We start from the raw sequence: 17,486 nt of genomic DNA, 5'->3' as shown, positions 1-17,486 counted from the left end.
TTTTTAGTGTACATGGAACTGAAAATGAAAATAAAAGAAAAACACTAACAAAAGAAAAATAATAAAAGGAAACAAGCAGAAACGAACAAAAAAACTAGACATGGGAAAATCGTACAAAGACCTAACGGTAGGCTAGTGGTGCGCTTCAAGAAGAATTAGCGCCCAGAAAAATCACGAGGCAATTGAAAATCTGCACATTTTTGTCTCTATCACGAGCTTGTACTTTTTTGTTCAACACCCTTCCCTGTGTGTGTATAAAACAAATTAACAAGGGAATTTCCCAGTCCAAATAAACAAAAACAAACAAACAAACAAAGGGAACAAGGAAAGCCCACAAATCGGACTGATACAGCCCATCAGACGCAAGTCAAGAAATGGGCCTAATCTACTTTAGGTGACATCAGCTGACTGAGACTTCACGAAGTCTAAGTCGACTGAGACCTAACAGACCCTTAGGCAAAGTCTAGGAAAGAATGTATATCCTTTACAGTACATTCACATGCAGCCGCACATGTGAATCAAGGTGTAGGAGAGCTACAGCGTGTGACATTCCAGCGTGTTGGCGTTATCCAGAGTGGAATACGTATATCAGAATGGGCGTTACATATGGTGGATCCCTACGAAATGGTGTCTGCCTAACCGAGGAGGAGAGATCACCAAGCAAGGAAACACTATTGGCCGTTGCTGCTGGGTTCTACTTCGGCTGTCCCGTTGGCGGTCCCTTCAAACTTGGGCAACTGCAGCTGCCTCTTCACCAGGGCCGTGTAGATGCCGTCGCACTCGAGGAGTTCGTCGTGTGTGCCTCTCTCTACAATCTGGCCCTCGGAGATGACGGCAACCGTGTCAGCGCTCTTCACGGTGGAGAGCCGATGAGCTATCACGAGAACGGTCCTCCCTTTCATCAACGAGTCCATTGCATCCTGTGGCATATAGGGAAATGTAGATCACATAAAATTTATTACTAGCAGATTGCAGCAAGGGAATTGTTTGTTTCCCTTCAGGGCAGTTTCAAAGTTGGTAACAGTCCAGTGGTTGCGGTACCTGAACAAGGTACTCGCTTTCGGCATCCAGGGCGCTGGTAGCTTCATCTAAGAGAAGCACTCGTGGGTTCATAAGCAAAGCTCTCGCAATGGCGACCCTCTGCTTCTGCCCGCCCGATAACCTGATGCCTCGCTCTCCGACGACAGTCTTGTATTGGTCTGGGAAGCTGCATATGAAGTCGTGCGCGTTTGCCATTTTCTGCACCGAGAAGTTAGTCAGATCCTGCAATCTTGAGGTACGCTTAGTGTTCCTAAATTCAGATACTTACAGCTGCATTTTCAACGTCAGCAGAGCTAGCTTTGCCCTCCAATCCATATGCAATATTCTCTTCAATGGAGCAGTTAAAGAGTGTAGGCTCCTGGCTAACTATGCTTACCTGAAATCATTTGGTTGAGAAAATAAACATTTTTAAAAAAACCTGAGGCCAAATATACAAGTATAGTCATGAACCATGTCAATCATGCGCTCCTAGTTGTGCTTGTCAGATGCATAAGTAATCTCAGGGGTTCACAAGTTGAGTCTTGAATGGCCAGTGACACTCACCAGACACTACCAAAATACTGAAATTACCAACTGGCATAATTTAATGTTCATTACTGATGTAAGCGGAGTATTTCTGGGATGCTGAAACTTTTTGGTTCATACTACTATTTTTGTCCCCAAAAGGTTCTGAATTACATGACTCTAGTGACTAGACTATCGGTGAACCTGCTAACTGGCACAGTTTACAGAATCGGACAAATATCAACCAATTCAGGAATCAGGACAATGTCCGGCGATGGCACCAGCTACTAGGACTCGGAACCTTAAATAACCAGCATAGCTTAGATAATGTCCTAATTTCCACAACATCATATCAATCCTGTTACGGACAAAAACAGTTGGACACCATACCTTTTGGTGGAGATACTGATGTGAAATTTCTACCAAAGGCACTCCATTTAGCAAGATCCTTCCCTTTAGAGGGTCATAAAACCTTTCAATCAAATTTGCTATTGTAGTCTGCAGGAGCATGTAAAAAGCCGAAGGTTATGATTAAGTGAGAAACAATTTCATAGTGTAACACCAAGCATGTGAACTAATTATAGCATACGGACAAAACTAGGCTTACTTTTCCACCACCACTCGGCCCAACAAGTGCAACCTTTGAACCTGGTGCTAGCTTCAATGTGATTCCCTGAAATATTGATGACACGAAATATAAACTTAATGCATCACGCATTCTAGTTGAAATTGTATTTTATGCTCTCGAGAAAGCTTGTAACTGATCTTTTACTTCTCTTCCTATTAAATGTAGTCATATTTTACAGTTTGCAACACATCGTAACTACTTTATCACTAAAATAATCCTAACACTCATATAGAATTTAGAGAAAACTCCTATATATGCCAAGTCAAAGTATGCTCACTCTTCTTATACACAATGGAACTATAAGAATAATTGACTAATCCACCATTGGGAGTAATGCTGGCAACATTTTGCCATCATGTAGGTTACTGTATCAGCATATTCTTCCGTTTCTAACAGTACAAAAAAAATCACTAAGATCATGTAGGTTACTGTATCAGCATATTCTTCCATTTCTAATAGTAAAACAAACCACTAAGTACCCAAGTTTCAGAAAGTGAGCCAAGTTATCCCGAACGCGGCGCAAATTGATAAGAGCAGAAAAGATAAGCATGCAAGTTACACCTAACTTTATCTTTGCGTGTACACTGCACATAAACAAGGAGGAAAAGACAACACCATGCTAGAGTACGCCAAATTTAAATTATCATGTAGGTTGCACAGAAATGCAATCTGAAAATATTTACCTTAAGAATCATATGAGAAGGACGAGAAGGATATGCAAACCAAACATCGTCCAGCTCAACTTCCCCCTCATTTTCGCTGAAATGGGAGAACATGCTAATCAACCAAAAAAGCTAATAGACTATGAAATTCACAGTAAAATGAAAGGAAATGTGTATTGCATAATGCACAGGTATAATCAATCAAGAAAGCTGATAGACAATGAAACTCACATTTTTGGACATTTATTCCCAGTGTTTGTCATTGAGGAAACACGGTCAAGTAGTTGAAAAACTCTACGGCTTGCACCTGATGCTTTCATTACAGTTGTGTATAGTCCTGACAAGGCAGAGACTGACGAGCCAACTGCATACTCAAGAGAGGGATGAATTGTTCAGAAAAGTCAGCATACACATAACCATGACAATTAGAACAGAAGTGCCCCTTATAAACATGATTGCTATAACTGACTTGTAGATTTCCAGTTGTGGTATCGGTAGAATACTGGGTTCGGTAAAAACAAAAGTGATAATGCTGAATCTTACCTGTAAGGCTGTATAAGATGAATGACGTAAGAGAACCAGTTGTCATGTAACCATTGATGGTTAAGTTAGCTCCATAAATAACTACAACAACAACCGACAGGGTTGATGCAGCATTAAGCCCTCCAGAAAATAGTCCAACAACTTTCTACAAAAAATGCAGTCAGGTCATTATGCAAACTGGTGCCATTTTTCTTACACTAACATTACAGTACTCACAGCTTGCTTGAGACCAAGCTTCAGTGTCTCGTTTACTTTTCCACCATATCGTGAAATCTCATGAGGCTCTTGAGCAAAGGCTCTTACTGTGCGAATGGCACCAAAAGATTCCTAGATGGTAGAAGATATGATTGTTAATGCCCAAATACAACAAATCAAGGATTCTACCATATGGTTGAAATGAAAACTCAACGTGCATATTGGATTGTTTTTTTCTGTAATCGTTACAGTAATTAAAGTAAGGTTCCACCAAAGTTCTCCCATGCTCATCCTCAAATAAAATAACAGATATACAAACCTCAGCTATGGATGAAGCTACAGCAGCCGCAGCTTGTGTCTGATGTGAAAGCTCACGAAGAAAACGCCCAAATTTACGCACAGCAACTGATATCACTGGAACAATTACAAGTGCCAACACTGTGGAGGAATAGTAAATGAGATTAACAGAATAGTATGGAGGAATACTAAATTAAAAAAGTTATTTATTTTTCAAAATGCATGTACACAAGCAAAATTATCACAGGACAACATCTTTTTTAAACCATTTAGGGAACCACAAACTTTTACTGGAATGCGCAGAAGACTATACTTCCGTCAGAACCAACGGAACCAACAGGTGGGGGACACTCACAAGACACAACACATGCAAGCCTGGTCTCATTTTATTGATGCAGAGGTAGATGCCACACAGTCAGCAAAATGAGATGCAACAAAGTTCTTAATCTGTAGAGCACAAGATGTGCAACTGGTACTTACATGTTAGCTTCCATGAAGTTGAAAACATAAAGCCAAGACCAATAGCTGTGGTAGTCAGATTACGCAGTGCTTCTGAAAGGTTTGTTGTAGCTGCATTCTTTATAATTTGGGTATCTTCAGAAAGCCTGCTTAAGAGCTCTCCTGTTCTAGTCACGTCAAAAAATGCTATCTCCTGTGGGGGGCACAAGACATGTGTGCAGACTTGATAATAAGAACACAGATATATGGAAGACCAGAACAAAGCTATTTGGATAGAGAACTAAGCCACCTGCCTGGTTTACGAGATGACTGAACAAGTCCTGTCTAAGTCGAGCAACGACTCTCTCACTAGCAGAATTGAATAGCCATGCCCGAAGAGCTGTGCAAACTGACCTGAAACAGGGGCAGAGTTGGTTTCTAATATTTCAAGCAAAAATAGCTACTTGGGTTTAGCACATTAACATGAATTCTTCTCTAGGAGGAGAAAGTAAGTAGAGAGTAATGGTGTAGTTATCAGTACCAACTAAAATTGCGGCCTACCTAGATCCACCAAACATAAACTGTTTATAAAGATGGTAGTGGCAGTGTAGTATAACAGAATATCCCTCTATAATCCTCAAAAATAAGTTTTCAAGAAAGATATATACCCGGTTACAACTATTAGCACAATGTACAATATTGTGCCGTTCACATCCGCCAGGGCTTGGGCCTTATCCTCTGGCCGCTGAACATCTCTTGACACAATATCAATTATCTTGCCTCCGTATTTGGGCTGTAGGATAACAGATGATCCATCCATTAGGCATTTTAAAAAGATGATCCATCCATGAAGACAAGAAACATGTGCAACATTGATACTCTTTATAGGCGGAAGTACAACTTGCTCTGTACGGAGCAGTATTTAATCCTGTCACGCAGGAACCAACGCACACTCACCACACCACACTCGTATTTAATCATGTCACACAAGAACCAACGCACACTCACCACACCACACTCGTATTTAATCATGTCACACAAGAACCAACGCACTGTACTGACTACTGGCCGCTATTTAATAGTAATCCTGCCACGCATGAACCAATGTACTCACGAGTCAAAACTGATTACTGAAACAATAGTGTGATATCTTCACATTTATTTCTCTTTGCATAGTTTCCATGTTGCTACAGTTTTGTTTAATTGGCCTTGTCTCAGTTCAACCAAGACTGCTGGTGTTGTGAGAGCGATTAATCGGGTTCAAAATTAAAGCCCTGGCTCATATAAGAGCCAGCCACTGTGTAAGGCTTCACCAGAATAGGGAATGCAATTCAGCACCAAAGAACTGCCCGATCATAACAAGTGAGGAGTACCTACAACGAGGAGGTTGCTGAGAGAAGCGACGAGCAGCGCCATGGTCGCGAAGACGAGCTTCCCCGCGTCATGCTTTGCCTGCAAAACATTTTTCCGTGCATTTAGCAAAGCAAACTACTGAAACTTCCCCGGTCTTAAACCTGGTAATATCAGACGGTGCTCACCAACTTGATGACCCGGCAGAAGCCGACGTTGGCCGCCTGGGAGGATTCCGATTAGACCATGTGAAAAAGGAAAGACGAATTAGTAGGCATGGCTGTAGCTGAAGCTCAGGTCCATGGAGAAACCAAACCAAACCAAACCAGGGAGGGTACTGTGTGACACGGGAGTGAGTCAGTGAGCGGGGCGGCGAACCTGGACGTTGCTGCCCTCCTCGAGGTCGGAGAGGATCCTGGACGTCTCCTGCAAAGCAAAGCCGCCGGCGCGGGCCCAAATTAATTCCAAACACAGACGGAAAAAACAGAGGCACGGGAGGGCGGGGGCCGAGAGCGGCGGCTGCGTGCGTGCGTACCCCGTTGTTGAGGAGCGGGACGCGGTTGCCGCGGGGCGCGGTGTTGATGCGCATCTCCCTCACCATCGCCGGCGGCCGCCCCTGGGGCTGGGGGGGGGGGGGGGGGGGGGGGGGGGGTGAGGGGACGGGATCGGGCCGAGTGAGAGCCGGGGTCCTTTGTGTGGACGGAGGATGGAGGATGGGTGGTCGATCACATGTCACGCGCGGACAAAAGGATCGGGACGAGCGAGCGAGCGCGGCCGCGGCTGGGCTTGGGGACCCCACCCCTCGCGTCGCATTCCCCCGTACGTACGTGTGCGATCCCGCGTGGGAGCCCCCGCCCCGGACTCCGGCGGTCGATTGGTGGGCGACCCTGACCCACGCCACGCTGATATGGTATGCTCAGGAGTAGGAATATCCCACGATCCCTCCCCCTCTGCCTTGGCGAATCAGGCTTCCAGTGCAGGGGGCAGTCGCTCGGCTGGCTGGTTCGGTGGGATGCGGCACTGGACCACACCGTCACATTCACACACGCCTCGGCGGGATGCGGCACCGCACACCATCCAATCGAATCGAACCAAGCTGTGTGTCCACGTCCTGCTTGCTTTCTCGCCCGTTTCGCCCGGTTTGGTTACGTTTCCGATTTAAGAAAGCGGACTTTGTGCGTCAACCGGAGTTTCTCTTCCTCCTCCTTAAAAAATACACTCACATCATCAAGGGACTGTGAGTCTCCACCCCCAGCCCAGTATTCCGAACCCTCTCCCTTAATCAAAGGAGGAGAAAGGACAGTGACGGGCAGCAGCTCTTCCACGTCGTCCGTCACAAGGACCAACGGGCACACTCGTGCCAGCAAGGACCATGCCTTTCGTGGTCTCCGACTTGGTCTCTCGGGTCTACTCTCCACACCCAAACCTTAACCAAAGGAGAAAGGACAAGGACGGGCAGCAAGTGCTCCACGTCCGTCGGAAGCGCCAACGGGCACACTCGTGCCACCAAGGTCCGCGGACCATGCCTTTCAAGATCCAGTAGACGAGAAAACAGTTCGAACCATCCCTCATCTGGAGCTGTCATACAGTGTGACAGCACGAACCGTGCCTTTCGTTCTACTCCCTCTGCAAACTTTTATAAAAACGTTTTATAGTGATCTAAAACGTCTTATCAAAGCTTACAGAGGTAGTAAATGTTTATCTGCCACCAAACGGACGGCTGATTAACTAATTATTACTCGTCCTCTTTATTTCGAGGGGGAGAACAATTGCATATGCTGAAAATACAAGTTCCAATCGCCATTTGCGCCACAAAATTGCTTACCAAAACTTAGCTACACAATCTGTACATTGCACCGACCACTGAAAAAGACCTAGAGGCTATAAACACAAGGCAAAATTTCCCATCTCCGCAGCACAAAGAATTCCATCCAACTTCCACCCAGCCACCCACCCACCCAGCGTCTATAAATTCAGAAAACTGGTCATACGTTCCACCAGCGTCAGACCTGCAGCCTGCACCATGCTTTTGATCCCACACGACCCCAGGCTGAGCCAAATCGCAATGCCCGCCATGAAAAGGTCAAGGCCAAGGTCAGCCCTTGCCTCCACGCAGGACCATGGCGTGCCGAATCCTTCCAGAGATGTATGTAGTCGTCACTCATGGATGTCTACAACCTCAGTATGGTCCGAAGCGTATCACAAAGGTTCTGTATCGTCTGCTGCTCTTCTGTCGCTTGTGAATCTTGAAGAGGCATGTCCTCGTAGCACCTGCAGTATTTATAGAACCAAGCAGACATTTTCATATGATGGAATCGTCCCTTCAATCATGGCATAAAGGAAAGCTCTAACAAAAAAAAACAGTTCAAACAACTCACGTCTTATGGTAAGCGAGAGCCTGGGCCAGGTTCATCAATGTAGGGCTTGTCGTCAACCTGTCGTGCACACCAGGAGGAAGAGGGGCCTAGCGAAATCAAATCCAGTATCAGACACACATCTGGGCATGAGAAATAGTGTCGCTTTGCAACTGATGAACGGAACAGTCTACAGCATACCTCATTTTGCCCTTTGCGCCCTTTCTTTGCCTGCCCATCGCCACTGAAAAGCTCCCTGACTGCCTCCAAGGCATCAGTTGTGCTTGAACCAGCAGGGCCATTGCCCGCTACGCTATCCGATACTAGAGCTAGCGGTGAAATGTCAATCGCCTTCAGAAATGGAATAGGCACTGTGTTTCCGGCGGCATAGATTGACCAGAGCTACAAAAGGAATTTTGTTGACACTTTTAGGAGTGGGGTCAAACGGGGAAGCATGCAATTGCAACAATTATCTGACGTAATAAAGAGTCATATAGAAAATTATTTGACCGCAAAGCGCATACCTTATCCTGAACCGAAAATGCTTTACGGCTTGGGCTGCTGCTTAATTTGTTCATTGTGCTAGCAACACCCGGTGATGCAGTGATATCATGGCGCAGCACAGTCCCTTCTGCGCCCTTGTGCTGCTTAACTGTTCCAGTTGAACGTGGCATTGTTTTGGGTTCTTGGATGTCAGGAAGTCCATACAAGTCCCGCTCTTTACTGGCATCACTATCAGCTGTGCTCTCCGCCCTATCAAAATAGCATACATAAGAATCTTTCTGGCGAGAGATAGGTTTTGCTTGTTTTGTTTTGCTTTCTAGGAATGACAGCTGTACACGAGAAAATCTTGTACCAAAATTTTGAAATAAGCTCAGCCCTCTTTGGATCATGTGTGAAAGAGTTGATGCTACCAAGGCCCGGTATGAACTCTGTTCTTGGGAAAATAGATGATTCGGCCGCTTCATCGCCATCTTCAGGATGGACTATCATTGTGCCAAAATCGCCTATTAACAGAGAAGTTAAATGCTGGTTTCAGATGCATAGCACACAAGACAACAAAATACTAAACAACGCTATACTTTGAAGCGTCCCATCTGAGAAACAACTAAAATCCTGCCCACCAGAATTACCACGAAAAGCATTATAAGAAGCCACCTCAACACTAGATACATGAAACGATACCAGCAGGTCACCACCAGAGCTGTATCATGTTCAACTCATGTATGCTCACAAAACTAATAGTTAAAACTTAAAAGCCTACACGCTACACATCATGGATCAGGTCACTATTTATCATTAGCATACCTAGTGGCAGAACAGAACCAACAAATAAACTCAAAAGACAACATGACGAGGAAACAGTGACAGGATAACAGCAAATCTGGTACTTGGTGAAATGGATGCATTGAGTGTGGAACATGCCCATGATCTATGCTTGCACAGTTATCATTACCTCCCGAACCATCATTTTTTGTTTCATGAGTTGACTGAGAGTTTGTCGGAACAGTTTCTCCATAATCTTCATTAATTCGAACAGTTGCATCCATTGCCTGTAGATACCAAAGTCGGAATATCATAATGACCAAACCAACGTACATACACATAACAATAGAAGAGATTGTTTTACATCGTCAGAGTCAGGCAGCTGGTTTTGTGCAGCTGTTTCTCTGATGATTTTTGCTTCCTTGATCTTTGCCAACATTTTTGAAGCTCCAGTGTTGCACTTCTCAATAAATTTGTGCTGCAGGACAATTTTAAAAAATGAGAACAACACAAATAAATAAATATAGAAATAAAAAATCATAAAGATGCCTCACAAAGTTATCCCTGAGCACTAAAGAAGTACCTTCAGCATCTCAATTGCAGGAGGCCGGAGTCTTGCATCCTTTGTTAGGCACTTGGCAATAAAATCATGAAAGAGAAGAGACCTGGAGGGTAGGATACAAGAGCTTAGACCAACCGGTGTTTAAAACTCGAGCACTTCATTGGATTAAGCTCAAAAATTTTGTGTGGCTTGACTAAATGACACAACTTAATAGATCAGTATTAGCAGGAAGTGGTGGATTGGCAAAACAATAAACTAAACTAAAGAAAATAGCATTGTGATTCCCTCTTATAGAATAAATCTATAATTTCTTCATGCTCTAAGCTAGTTCACAATCTGACATATGTTTGGGACTTAGTGTTTGAAAACCCACGAGATGTTAACAGGTCAGGGCTAAAATATGTCATTGCCACCTTTTCCATATTACAAGAGTGATAATCTGATAGAGGAATAAATAAACAAGAAGAAGAAATGACGGCTACTGTTGACGTTCCGTGTCTTGCTTGTATAACTAACACAACTAAGGCCTTGTACAATGCAAGGCGATTAGGGAAGGTGCTTAGAGAAATAAACCAGTGTTTCTTTAAGCACCGGTGCTTATTTGTAGAGGGTAGATGCTTAGTTAGGCGCCTCTCCTGTAGAAATAGGCACTGGTGCTTCAGAAAAACCCGGTTTATTTTTCTAAGCACCTCTCTAAGCATCTAGCATTGTACAAGGCCTAAGCATCACAACTGATCTTGCATTGGTTTTGAAGACCGGTAATGCATTAGTAGCGGTAACATGCATGTCGATTTATAGCCAGATTATTACAGAATTTACAGTATCAAGTTTGGTACAGGACAAACTGCATCCTACGTCAACGATAGCTACACCTCATCCAGGGATTAGCCAAGAACTAGCCATGTCAATATCTCCCAACAAAAAAAAGAACACTTCGTTTACAAACAAAAGTAGTATGAATCTCAGATGGCGTTCTCGGAATTTCTTGGTAGATTAAAGGAAACCTGGGCCTAAAACCCTATGTCTGAGGTAATCAACAATTGATTATCTTACAAGCGGTCCAGTTTAGTTTTCCATTACTCAGAGAAGTCGAAAAGTTGCAAGGTATATTAGAAGCCACTCACCACTTCTCCTTATCCTCCAGCATCGGTGCAGGTTCACTAGATATCATGAAGATCACCTGAAGGGGGACAGGGATACGATTAGCTAATGGATCAAGCCAAGTGAGGATGGCACACATACACACCAATAAAAGGCAGCTACATCCGATATTGACTAAATAAAGTGCGGAAGCAGACACACCAGGAACCAACAACAATATCAAAAATATATCGACGTTAGTGATCCTACTACAAACTAGGTCAAGGGAGAAAAACAATTTACAGAGCGTGATTGAAGAAAATATATATGAAAAGAACTGCTACCAGGAAAACCTAATTCAGAAACCAAGATGGGCGAAAATGTAAAGGGATTCAAGGTACAGTGTATCAAAGGTAAAGTAGCTTCGGTAACAAACACTCATAAACCATTTCTCGAAGTACGTGTCCGGATAGCCCAAAATGTCGACCTGCTCGATTTAGATCGGGAAAATCGTACAGATTTTATGAAACCATGTGCGATGGCTCGAATCCATAGTCAATCCTACTTTAGAGATACTAAATAGTAAATGGAATCAAGAAGCCATGCACTTACTCTCATTGGATGCACAGTGGATCTCGGTGGCATGCCCTACAGTCAGAGACACCAAAAGAAAATGTTAACTGATAGATGCATCACAAAAAAGGGCATAAAAAACATAACTGTACAGTTACAAAAGGAAGAACCAAAGAACATTTTCTACCTCTGCCATCTCTATTGCAGACACACCAAGAGCCCAAACATCTACCTGGAAATAGACAACACTGACATATCAGGAAGATAAGTTGCACAGAAAATCCAACTGTCAGATGTTTTCTCGATGCTATAAATTTGTATCTTTTGTAGCACTGTCAGGTCAGAAAATCGTTACTTCAGGAACTACCAAGAGATGAACAAAAGAGAAGACTTGTATGTTTGGATAGGGGTTCTTTAGCTTTTTATTCAAATACAGAATACTTGATACTGAAGGGGAGCCTTGGCCCAGCGGTAAAGCTGTTGCCTTGTGACCATGAGGTCACGGATTCGAGTCCTGGAAACAGCCTCTTGCAGAAATGTAGGGAAAGGCTGCATACAATAGACCCAAAGTGGTCGGACCCTTACCCGGACCCTGCGCAAGCGGGAGCTACGTGCACCGGGCTGCCCTTTTACATAATACTTGATACTGAGTACCTTCTATGCCGACAGAGCTACAGGTTTAGCTTTCATCTCAAATAGTTCAACAAAATTTTACACTAAAATGATGCCAAACTTCTATTTTTGCAGGGTAAAATTATACCAAACTTTAACAAATTCCTACTCAGTAATGATTATACAGAATAGCCCTAACGCAAAATCCATAGATATTGCTTTAATCTAGCCTTACCGCACCAGAAATATTGCTTTAAGACAGAGGGAGGAAGGAGAGAGGGAGGGAGATGTAACCTTCCCATCATAACGACTTTCTTGAATGACCTCTGGCGCCATCCAGTGTGGAGTACCGATGAACTGAAAGACATAAACATGATGCACCAGATTATGAAAGTTATCATGGTTGCCAATACAAACTTGTGCTTCAAGGACAATGACGCAACAAAGTTTTTGTCTGGATATGACATTCCAGGCTAAGTTTAGTTAGTAAAACGATGTTCTGTGCTAAGGGAGTTATTTTGCCATCAACTTGGACACCTTTTTCAGATATCTGTTTATGCGAACTAGATTACTTTGTTAGCAATAGTGACAAGCAAGCTGGTATATGCCAACATAGGCAGTACCAAATAGAAACAGATACATGTAATACTTGTCTAACAGAAACTTATGGTCAAACTTCCCATCAATTTACCATACTAATCAATAACAATGAAAATATGGGGATTCTTATGGTCAACAGGTCAAGTACGATGAAAGACTTCTATCTGTCTTAAGGATATATAAAATAGCAACAACAAACATGTTTGGAAATAATACCGTGTTGCGCTTTGACATGGTTCTTGTTAGTTGGGCAGCAACACCAAAATCGCCTGTTCCAAACATCATCCAATAAGATACCATGCCGAATTTGCAAGCAAAAGCATATACAAATAATTACTAGCAAGTGAAATTAAAGCATACCAGGTAACAACTGTACTTACCCAACTTCACCTCGCCTTGATCAGTCAGTAGAATGTTGCCACCCTTAATATCTCTATGAACTTTGAAAATTGTGTGCAAGTAAGCAAGACCCTACAGCAGAAAATATGCAAGTAAAAGTAAAACATCTGAAGATAAACACCACAGGGCAGCTGAGGTTTTCTATCTCTCTAGAGGCTAACTGTAGCATGCTTCCTAGTTCTAGCCTAATTAGGTATTATAACAAACATGTAATGCAATATAAGTAGCAATTTAAGACTGTGTGCATGTGTGTCAGAAGAAAATAGAAACCTTTAATGTTTCTCGACATATATAAGCTATTTGCGGTTCGTCAAGAGGCTCCTCTGTAATGCCTATCAAGTCAGCAACACTTCCACCACCACAATACTCCATAACTATCTGCATGTAGAAGCTCACATCAACCACAGTTTAATGAGTTGACTAGAGACATATTGCCAAAATAGAATACTACATTTATTATGCAACGTTAATAAAAAAAGGATATTGGGGTATACCCAAAGGTATTCTTCTCCTTGATAACTCCCAAAGTAGCGCACAACATTTGGATGGCTGCACTGCTGTAGCATCTCAATTTCTCCCCGTATATCTTCATATCCTTCTTCCTGATGACAAATAATGAAGGCTCAGAAAATAGACACATTTCATTTTATGAGTGTAAACTTTCAAGCAAGCAACTAAGGAGCGGAGTGACTGCGTGGGCACGCTACCCGCACTACACGTGCCCCAAGGAAGGAAACCACACACTCGCCTCTGGTTTTACAGGTTTGTTGTTTTCTTCCATTTTTCTGGTTTGCTGGTTTTCTTTCATTTTCCTGGCTTCTCAGTCTTTTCCTTGTATTTTTAGTTCAAGGCGACATTCGGTGTAGCGCCTGCTACCAGCAGCATCAAGCTATGGCGCCTTCTGCGTCTATTTTTATAATTGATAATGAAAGAGGAGCATAGGTCAAAGTAGTGCCGTTGTGCTGACCCATGGTTCCTTCTGTGCATAATCATGGCACCTTAAGAAATTAGATCCGCTAGAAAAATGTCATAGGGAAAATTTTCATTCAAACATATCCAAATGGGTCTAGTTTAAAAGAACTCGCCATGATAAATATATGGTGACAACCATTCGTAATTTGGATGCTAATGACGCGTGACCGCTTCACAGGGTACCTTCATTAGCATTCCCGAAATCTCAATCATGCGAATTAAATGCTTGATCGTATGTTCACGTCAAATATGTAAGTGGGGTGGGACGGGGTTTATTTTTGTAGAGACTGGGCGAAAGTGGAAACATTGTAAAAGCAAATACTAGAAAACTTTGTCTGTTAAATGTTTGTGTTCCCATCCTCGCAGTTTGTTGCTGTGCTAATACTTAAAATATTATTTTATACAAATATAGATTAACAAGATAATATGTGGCATGAGCAGAAACAGAAACGTTGTTTTCAATTAGTGCAGTGATTTAATAAGGATTCAACACTAAAGATGTACCATGCTTTTGGTAACACCAATTACCATTCCTATTGTGGAGTTGCCTAACACTAAACCCAAAGTCTTTTGAAATTATTAACTATGATGAGTGTCTTATTGAAAGCTTTGACAAGATGGATGAGTGAAGTTCTGTCATGTTTTTGGTGTGTCAAAGAGTTGATGAAAGATCTAGGTTTTCTCATCCTTGTCATACTCCAGTGCCATCCTCCAACGTTCATCAAAGTAACAAGGACAGATCGATTACCAATGTAATCTTCTACCATTTCATTCTAGAAAGTTCTGGATGTTTGTGGTTATATGTTACATGGATGAGTATTCAGGCCCGGGATTGCAATCTAACAACAGGTAACATTTGAGAAGAGATGTGGTGCATATAAGCATGCATTTTTGTCTACTCGTCTTCAAAGGATTAGACAGCATGTTTGATTTGAGCTTTTCATTTCATATAAATTATAAATGAACATATGGTGATGTCGGTTGGACATGCTTGCTAACTGATAATGATGATCTTTGCAACCTTAACAGAATAGTATCAACAAAGAAACCGACCCCTTCTGTTAAGGAGATGATCTTGACAGCTACAAGCTCCTGCGTTCTGAGATCCCTCGCCTTGTACACTGCACCATATGAACCTTTCCCTGCATTGCCCAATTGAATTGTTTGTCATGCAAATACCTCAAAAAGTATGTGGAAGCATTATTGTGCATACAGAAAAGGGGATATTAATTTCAGAACAAGAGGCGCACCGAGCTCATGGAGCAGCTCATACTTGGTTGAAGGATCCTCCCTAGTAACACTATCTGGGACAGAGCTCATTGATGCCTTCCGCCTTGATTGCTGCTGCTGCATCAGAAGTGATGGCTGCCGGTCCTCCTCCGCCTGCCCGGCCGAAGGGGTTATGAATGAGGACCCAAACCCAGCACCGGAGGCGGAGTCGCGTGGACTGGAGGCGCCGCTGGTGTGGTGAATGAACGTGCCGGAGAACGACTCGTGGGGGCTGGAGGAGCCACGGGTGTGGCGGATGAATGTGCCGGAGACGGACTCGCGGGGGCTGGGGGGGCCACCCGAGTGGCGTATAAACGTGCCGGAGACGGACTCCCGCGGGCTGGAGGCGCCGCCGGAGCGCGCGGTGCCGTGGACGACGAAGGTGGAGAACGGGTCGGCCTCGGCGGCGCGGGGGCTGGAGCGGCGCAGATCCAGGAACGGGGATCGGGAGGAGGACGATGTGGAGGCGGGGGCGCCGCGCTTGATAACGACGGTGGCGGAGAGCGAGGCGTCGTCGAGGTCCGAGGAGTAGGGGTCGTCGTCGTCGTCGAAGGACGCGCCGCCGAAGTCCTTGGGGAGGCGCTGGAGGAGCGGGGGCAGCGCGGAGGGGTCGTCGTCGTCGTCATCCTCCGCGCGGGCGTCGCCGCCGCGGGCGTCGTCCTTGTCGTCGTGGACCACGACGGTGGAGTAGATGTCGGGCTTTTTGGAGCGCGACCACGGCGAGCGCGGGGAGAAGGCCATGGGAGGGAGGTGGGGCGGAGGACGGGGAAGGTGCTCGCTCGTCGGGGAATGGGGAATCAGCTTAGTTGGAGCCAGTTCACTCGAATCTGGCAGTATGGGCTGAGCTTGAGTGGGTCACCACATTAGGCCCAGTACACAGGCCATAGTCGGCCTGTCTTCTTTTTTTTTTCGTGACCCGGCTGTCTTCCCCTCGTCTCTAGCAGACCCGTATAAGTGGTCAAACACTTATAATTTTTGCGTTTTACAGTTTTGGTCAAAAAAAAATGTCCAGAACAGAAACCGTAAAAGTGGTCCAACCCATAAATTTTTTAAGGGCCACCGAAAATGCACACCCGAAACCCTTATGTTTGGAGGTTGGAAGACCGAATCTAGGGGGCCCCGTATACCGGTCAAACCTCGTTGGAGCAAACACGTCGCCGCAGAGTTCGCCGATATCCGCCCTAAACTCACCGGAATTCATCACCGCACACAGGAAAAGGCCGCTAGACGCCGCAATCGATCGCCGCCGGTTTGAATTGGCCGAGCTCGACATCGTCGTAGCCTCCCATGACCTTAGCCTGGCCGCTAGAATCCTCCCGGCGCGGCAAGCAAAGGGGCACGGCTCGACCGGCGCAGCTGGCAATAGAGCAAGGCGCGGACAGCGGAGGCGACGGGGCATGGCCGACGAGGCGGGGCGCGGCCGACGTGGTGATGGGGCGCGACCGACGGGCGACGGGGCACGGCCGGCAGGCGACGGGGCGTGGCCGACGGGGTTGGGCGCGGCCAGCTGGGGGAAGGGGCGGCAGCGGCCGGACTGGAGGAAGGAGCTCTTTTCCCAGTTTTGCTGTTTGTTTTACAGTATCTGTTCGACCGTAGCTAAAATGAACCCTTAAAATGCATTTTTTTTACTCGTCTCAGTTTTACAGTTTGCGGTTTTTAAGGGGTCTGCTAGAGATGCTCTTACAAAGTAATCCAAGGAAATCCCTATTTATGGCGCCCCCATGTCTCAGCGTGACATGAACCGGTTTGTTGACATCAGTTTAGCATGACAGAAAACATATTTAATATGGCCTCAAATGAAAAGTATTCATCAATATAAGAAATCTCTGTCGAAGTGAACAACTTTGATGTTTGGGTCATCTTCATCCGAGCTTGTATACAATCTCGAGTCAAAAGAGTGTGTTGTGATTTTGCGGTCCAAGGTTATTCCCCAATATGAAATCCAATGGAAAAGTGTACAACAGGATAGTTTGCTTTTGGGGTCATCTCGATCCGAGGTCGTATGTGACTTCACGGGCAGCTAAAGGAAGCTACTTTATACATATTTAATGTTCAAAGTTTTGGGCAAAACTTCGGGCGAGGTTTCGTGTTAAACAGAAAGTTTGCACAATTTGTGCGCAGAAAACTGGAATTCCAATATT

The 17,486-nt window shown here is 44.5% G+C and overlaps 1 pseudogene; it reads right to left on the bottom strand.

The window, feature by feature from the left end:
- Positions 1 to 464: 464 nt before the first annotated feature.
- LOC109783717 (uncharacterized) lies at positions 465 to 16,144 on the bottom strand (annotated as a pseudogene).
- Positions 16,145 to 17,486: the final 1,342 nt, after the last annotated feature.

Source organism: Aegilops tauschii, chromosome 5, assembly GCF_002575655.3.
Source record: "Aegilops tauschii subsp. strangulata cultivar AL8/78 chromosome 5, Aet v6.0, whole genome shotgun sequence".
Classification (NCBI taxonomy): Eukaryota; Viridiplantae; Streptophyta; class Magnoliopsida; order Poales; family Poaceae; genus Aegilops; species Aegilops tauschii.
This window is presented reverse-complemented; position numbering and strand designations above follow the sequence as displayed.